Raw genomic sequence first — 5,900 nt, 5'->3', positions numbered from 1 at the left:
TTCAGTTCAGTGGGGAGTAGTTGGGAAAGTGTGCTGGGTGAGGGTAAAAGTTTGAGCAGGGGTAGGATACGACAGGTACATTTAGGAACTGTTAAGAGAATCCATGTGCCCAGAGTGGGAGACTGACCAGGAGAAATATCAAAAATAAAGGAAAGGACTTGGACTGGGTGAGTCTGAATACCTGGTTAATGGGTCTAGTCTTTGTTCTATAGACAACTGGTCTTTAAACTGATTTGCTTACATATCTCTAAAAGAATTCAGAAACATGCATTTTTAGGTTGGCATCCAATTTTTTCCCTCATATTTAAAAACACAGGCATACCTCAGAGACATTGTGGGTTCAGTTTTAGACCTCTTCGATAAAGCAGATACTGCAACAACATGCAGAGCCACATGAAATCTTTGGTTTCCTAGTGCACGTAGAATTTATGTTTATATACTGTAGTCTATTAAGTGTGCAACCTGTCTAAAATAACAATATATATCCCTTGATTAAAAGTAACTTATTGCTAAAAATTGCTAACCATGATCTGAACCTATAGAAAGTTGTGATTTTTTTTTTTATAATAGTAACTTCAAAGATAACTCACTGATCACAAATCGCCATGACAACTGATCATAACGAAAAAGTTTGGTCATGAGAATGACCAAAATGTGACACTGAGCCAGTAAGGGAGCAAATGCTGTTGGAGAAAAATGGCTCCTTTAGACTTGCTCCTTTCACGGTCATCACAGATCTTCCGTTTATGAAAACTGCAACGGCTGCAAAGCATGATACAGTGAAGCAATAAAGTGAAGTATGCCTGTCGTTAACGAAGGTTAGCAGCTCTCGCTATGTGGTCATTCAGGCTGATGGAGGCTTTTCACTTTCTTCTTTCCATAACCTCCAACGTCACTAGCAGTATCTCCCTCCAAATCTTTGCCTGGAGCCCAGAAGATCACACACAGGAAGATATTATAGGTTGAAAATGGAATTGGTACATACCCCTTCTGCTCACTTTCCATTGGTCAGACTTCCAGTTGCATGGTTATTCCTGATGGCACGGGAGGTGAAGAAGAAGAGAGGAACACAGATTCTGTAACAAGAACTACTGAGTTCTTGCTACAGAACATAGGTAAAGCGTTTAGCTCATTGGCTGCCAGACAGTAAGCATTTAACCTAGTAGCTACTCCTATTGCTACAATATCGCTATTATTACACATTCAGTTTACAGGCTGTGTTCTGTGCCCAGATGGATTTGTACTACCTTTGCTGGAGCTTACAGGCCCCCAGGTAGATGCAACTTTAGGCAAAGGAGGCCCTAGAGCTTTGGAGCCCAATCAGCAGCTGATAAACCCTAGCTGGCAACTCTGCAGCTCCAGTCAAAGGGGTAAGAAGAGAGAACTCTTGCAGTAAGTCCCCACACAATTGGCTATTTCCTGCCTGCCTGCAATAATCATTTCCAAACAAATGTCCCTCCCTGTACACTCCCCTCTCCTCCACTTCCTCTCCATGTGAATCCTAGGCTAGGCTCAGCCAGAGCCTGAAGAAAAACAAGGACTTGACCTAGGCTGGGAGCAAGTTTTTGCCCCAGCAGCTGCTAATTCAAGGGGCCCACCAATAACTGGAAAGGCAGTATGGGTTTTCTTTAGGAATTCTAACCTTCTGTGCCTTCTGTGTGTGACCTGGGTGGAATGAAATGGACTTCAAAGACTTAATCGAACCTTAGAAATCTTTGCTTTGCTTTCTTTTCCCTGCCTTCAATACCTGCTGATCTGGGCCCCAAGGGGTTAGAAGAATGAACAACGTTTTCACTAGGGATCCTTGTAACCATGTGATGAAAACAAAGACACTTGTGGGAAACTGATGTTTGGTTTAGCCTGGGAAAGACATCAGGGAAAACGTAAGCACTGTCCTAGTAGATGCTTTTCCAAATTACCAAGGTGACTATGTATAGTCAAGTTTCTCTGTCCGGTCACAAGCTTTCTAGAAAAGAGGGGGCATCTCCTTGCCCAAAGTGTTGGTTGCTCAGTCATGTCTGACTCTTTGCAACCCCATGGACTCTAGCCCACCAGGCTTTTCTCTTCATAGGATTTTCCAGGCAAGAATACTGGAGTGGGTTGCCATTCCCTTCTCCAGGGGATCTTCCAGACCCAGGGATTGAAACCTAGGTCTCCAGCATTGCAGGCAGATGCTTTACCATCTGAGCCACTAGGGAAGCCAAGCTGAAATCATTCATCTAACAAGGTCCTAACTTACATCTCTGTGCTGATTTGTCCTACAAATTCTCCTCTTAGTGGTGTGTGGTGGGTGTGGTGGGGGGGAAAATTTAGTATTTTCCAAATCAAATGGAAGGAGCAGTTCAGTGTGAGATAATGAATGATCCTTCCCCGACTGTGCGGGATGCAAAAAGATGAGATGAGCTCCAGGCGTGACCTTTCAAGGATGGTGCAGGACTTCAGCCCGTAAGCAGGCTCGGCTGGGGTGCGCCCTGCCCTGTGCGTGAGTCAGCACGTAAGTAGTTAAGTTGGTTGGCGAGCCTTGGCTTGCTGGGGTAGAGCATTCAGCCTACGAGCATTAGCCTGCAGGCTGACTCAGAAGAGCAGGGGCCGAAGATTCAGAAGCGTCCTGGCACTCGGGCTTGGAGCAGTGACACGCGGCTCTGAACAAGCAGCTGCCGCAGTGGGTCTAGGTATGTACGGAGCTTTGCTTTGATTGATAGTGTTTTGTTTTCTCCCGTGAGAACAAAGCAGTGGTTGTTCATGTTTGCAAACAAGAACCCTTGCACACTGAAAAGGAACAGCTGTTTATTAGCTGCTATTTATAATGAAATAATAGAGGGGCAGGGAAACAGATTCTTAATACTCATTTATGTTTCTGATTGGCTGAGTTTCTTTAATGTTTATCTGAATTCTGGTGCTGTGTGGTCAGGTCATTTGAATGTCATGGTTATAGTAGGATTCAAAAGGTATCATTTTGGCAGTTCCTTCTGTGAATGATCATATCTACATTCGGAGATATGGATTGAGTTTGGAGAATTATTTGCTGAATGGATGAAGCCAAGTGGCAGAAATCCACTTTCCTACCTCATTTTGGAAAGCGAGGTTCATATTCTTAAGCTTAAAGAACAAACTTCTCCAAATTTACCAAATGCCTGAGTGAGAGCAGTCACATTTGAATGTGGTATTTATCTTTCTTACAGCTTGACTTTCATCTCAGGTGTGTGCAGCATGACCTGAAATAACCTTTAGAATCTCAGTTCTTTTTGTAAATGAATCCCCTCATCTGGATCTCCTGGGCTTTCCCAACACTTTTAGTGACTTTCTCTATTCTATTGATTTTAGAACAACTCAGATTTAGAGTGGACTAGAACTACTCCAAAAACTTGGATTGGATGGAATTTCCAAGGATAGAGGGACTTAAGTTTGCGTGCATCTCATTGAATCTCCATTCTGACTCTGCAGCAACATCTATCAGCTGACACTGATGACCTTTTCACCAGTTAGTACCTGCAAGATTTAAAATGGCGGCAGGGGCTGGGGGGTTGCTACTTGTCGAGTTTATTTTTTAGTCTCTAAGTCATGTCTGATTCTTTTGAAAGCCATGGACTGTAGCCCACCAGGCTCCTCTGTCCATGGGATTTCCCAGGCAAGAATACTGGAGTGGTTTGCTATTTCCTTCTCCAGGGGATCTTCCCAACCCAGAGATCGAACCTGTGTCTCCTGCATTGGCAGGAGGATTCTTACCACTGAGCCACCAGGAAAGCCCTTGTCAGGCTCAGACCCTACTTAACAAGTTACTGCTTCTCAGCACAGTGATCAAAACTGGTCGTTAATCATCCTGGAATTAACCTAAAATATTTCCTCCCCAGTGCCCACTGGAGTGGGTAGCCTTTCCCTTCTCCAGGGGATCTTCCCAACCCAGGAATCCAACCCAGGTCTCCCGCATTGCAGGTAGATTCTTTACCAGCTGAGCTATGAGGGAAGCCCTCAGTGCCCACAGCTTCTCATATATTCACCTGAATTTCCAGCCCATGGGAGACTCCTTCTGGTAAGCAAGTTTTTCTTTGAAAAATGCAAACAATACTTTAAGATTTAGGTAGGCTGTCTCAGTCCTTAATACCTTCATACAAATCAGTTTAGTGTCTCTTTAAAATCTCTCTTCCTGAAGTAAAGGCGTTTTTCCAGAATGAAGGAAAGGTGGTGAGAATCAGGAATTTGAAGCCTAGGTTCTGAAGGCAGAGGGTTAGAGAGAGAAATCTAGATGGGCACTGCAGTAGTGGCCAGGGGGCCGGTTTGAGAATCCTGAGGCACGAAAGAGGGAAATTTGGGATGTGAGAGCAGGATCTAGAAGGCATCGTTCACAGCAGCGCAGGTAAAGGTACCTAAAGATTTCAGGGGCTGCTGGGCATAGTTAGCATTGAAGGGGATTAACTTCCAGATTCCCAACTTCCATTTCAACTGCTTTCCAAGAACTTTTTTTGCTGGAGGATCCATATGAGTTCTGCTTCAGCAAGTAAAGGCAAACTTCTACTCATCTGGAGCCTCACTCTGGGCATATAGTCTCACTCTGGTTTCAAGACCCATAGAAATCTCCTGGGCATCACCCCAGAGATGATTTCAGAGCACATTGTTCCAGAGAGCGAGCCTGGTAAGCCCAAAGCAAGCAGAAACAGACCGCATCTTGTTTCTCTAGGTTTCAAACTGGTGCCAAGTACTGTGTCTTGTTTCAGGGTTTCAATGAAGGAGTGAGAAGGTTATCACATAGATAAAGTGTATGTATGAATATGTATGAATATGTCTATTGAAATTGAAACTGAAGTCTGATAGTTTCTAGTAGTAATTCTGGTTTGTCAGCCCAATTTGATAAAAATGGGTTTGACTAAGGTCTGTGGATATTTTTTTGTAAATCTAACATACAGATTCTTCTGCTTAAGGTTTTGGCCAAAATAAATTTCAAATATGTGTACAGTATATAGAAATTTAGAAAATACAATTTTTCCAAGTATTTCAGCATGTGAGAGCTTTAGATGCCCTCTTTTGAAACACACGAGACTGCTCACTTTGGCAGCACATATACTAAAATTGGAATAATACAGAGATTAACATGGCCCCTGCACAAGAATGTTACTCAAATTTGTGAAGCATTCCATATTTTTATTTATTTTCAGGGAAGCAATGGAGAAACAGACATAGAGAATAGTCTTATGGACATGGGGAGAGGCGAGGAGAGGGTGAGATGTATGGAGAGAGTAACGTGGAAACTTACATTGCCATGTGTAAAATAGATAGCCAATGGGAATTTGCTGTATGTCTCAGGGAACTCAACAGTGACTCTGTATCAACCTAGAGGGGTGGGATGGGGAGGGAGGTTTAAGAGGCAGAGGACATGTATACCTATAGCTGATTCATGCTGAGGTTTGACAGAAAACAAAAAATTCTGTAAAGCCATTATCCTTCAATTAAAATATAAATTAATTCAAAAAATACACAAGGAAGTAGAAAATTCTTTTAGGGGTTTCAGGAACCAAAGCTTTTGAAGACCACTTGTCTGTATTATCCTTAAGGTGTGATATGCCTGCCTGACAGCAAGTGCCTCTGCCGTCAGAGAGCCCCAGAGTCTGTGCCTTGTTCTGTGCCTCCTGCATCTTTATTTCCACCCCCAACCCCAGCTTCAGGATCCTGCCATTTCCATCACTCAGCCCCCATAACTTCCTCTATGAACTAGCTGATTGATTGATTTTTTGTATTTAGTAGCTGCCTGGTGATCTGAAGATAGAGTGTGAGTGGTAGAGGAACATTTTCATCAGGCCAGGGTTAAAGAAAAGGAGGGTTTATCGGGCATGTTACTGATCACCTCTCCTGTGTGAGGGTGATGTGATGGCGGCAACTGGAATCCAAAGATGTGAATTCGCATCCTG

At 43.4% G+C, this 5,900-nt stretch overlaps 1 non-coding gene across 1 annotated transcript; it reads left to right on the top strand.

The window, feature by feature from the left end:
* Window positions 1-5,034: 5,034 nt before the first annotated feature.
* Window positions 5,035-5,138, top strand: LOC114110351 (U6 spliceosomal RNA). Its single transcript, XR_003586632.1, has one exon. It is a non-coding gene; the product is annotated as a U6 spliceosomal RNA (small nuclear RNA).
* Window positions 5,139-5,900: the final 762 nt, after the last annotated feature.

This window comes from Ovis aries, chromosome 22 (genome assembly GCF_016772045.2).
Source record: "Ovis aries strain OAR_USU_Benz2616 breed Rambouillet chromosome 22, ARS-UI_Ramb_v3.0, whole genome shotgun sequence".
In the NCBI taxonomy this organism is placed as follows: domain Eukaryota; kingdom Metazoa; phylum Chordata; class Mammalia; order Artiodactyla; family Bovidae; genus Ovis; species Ovis aries.
This window is presented reverse-complemented; position numbering and strand designations above follow the sequence as displayed.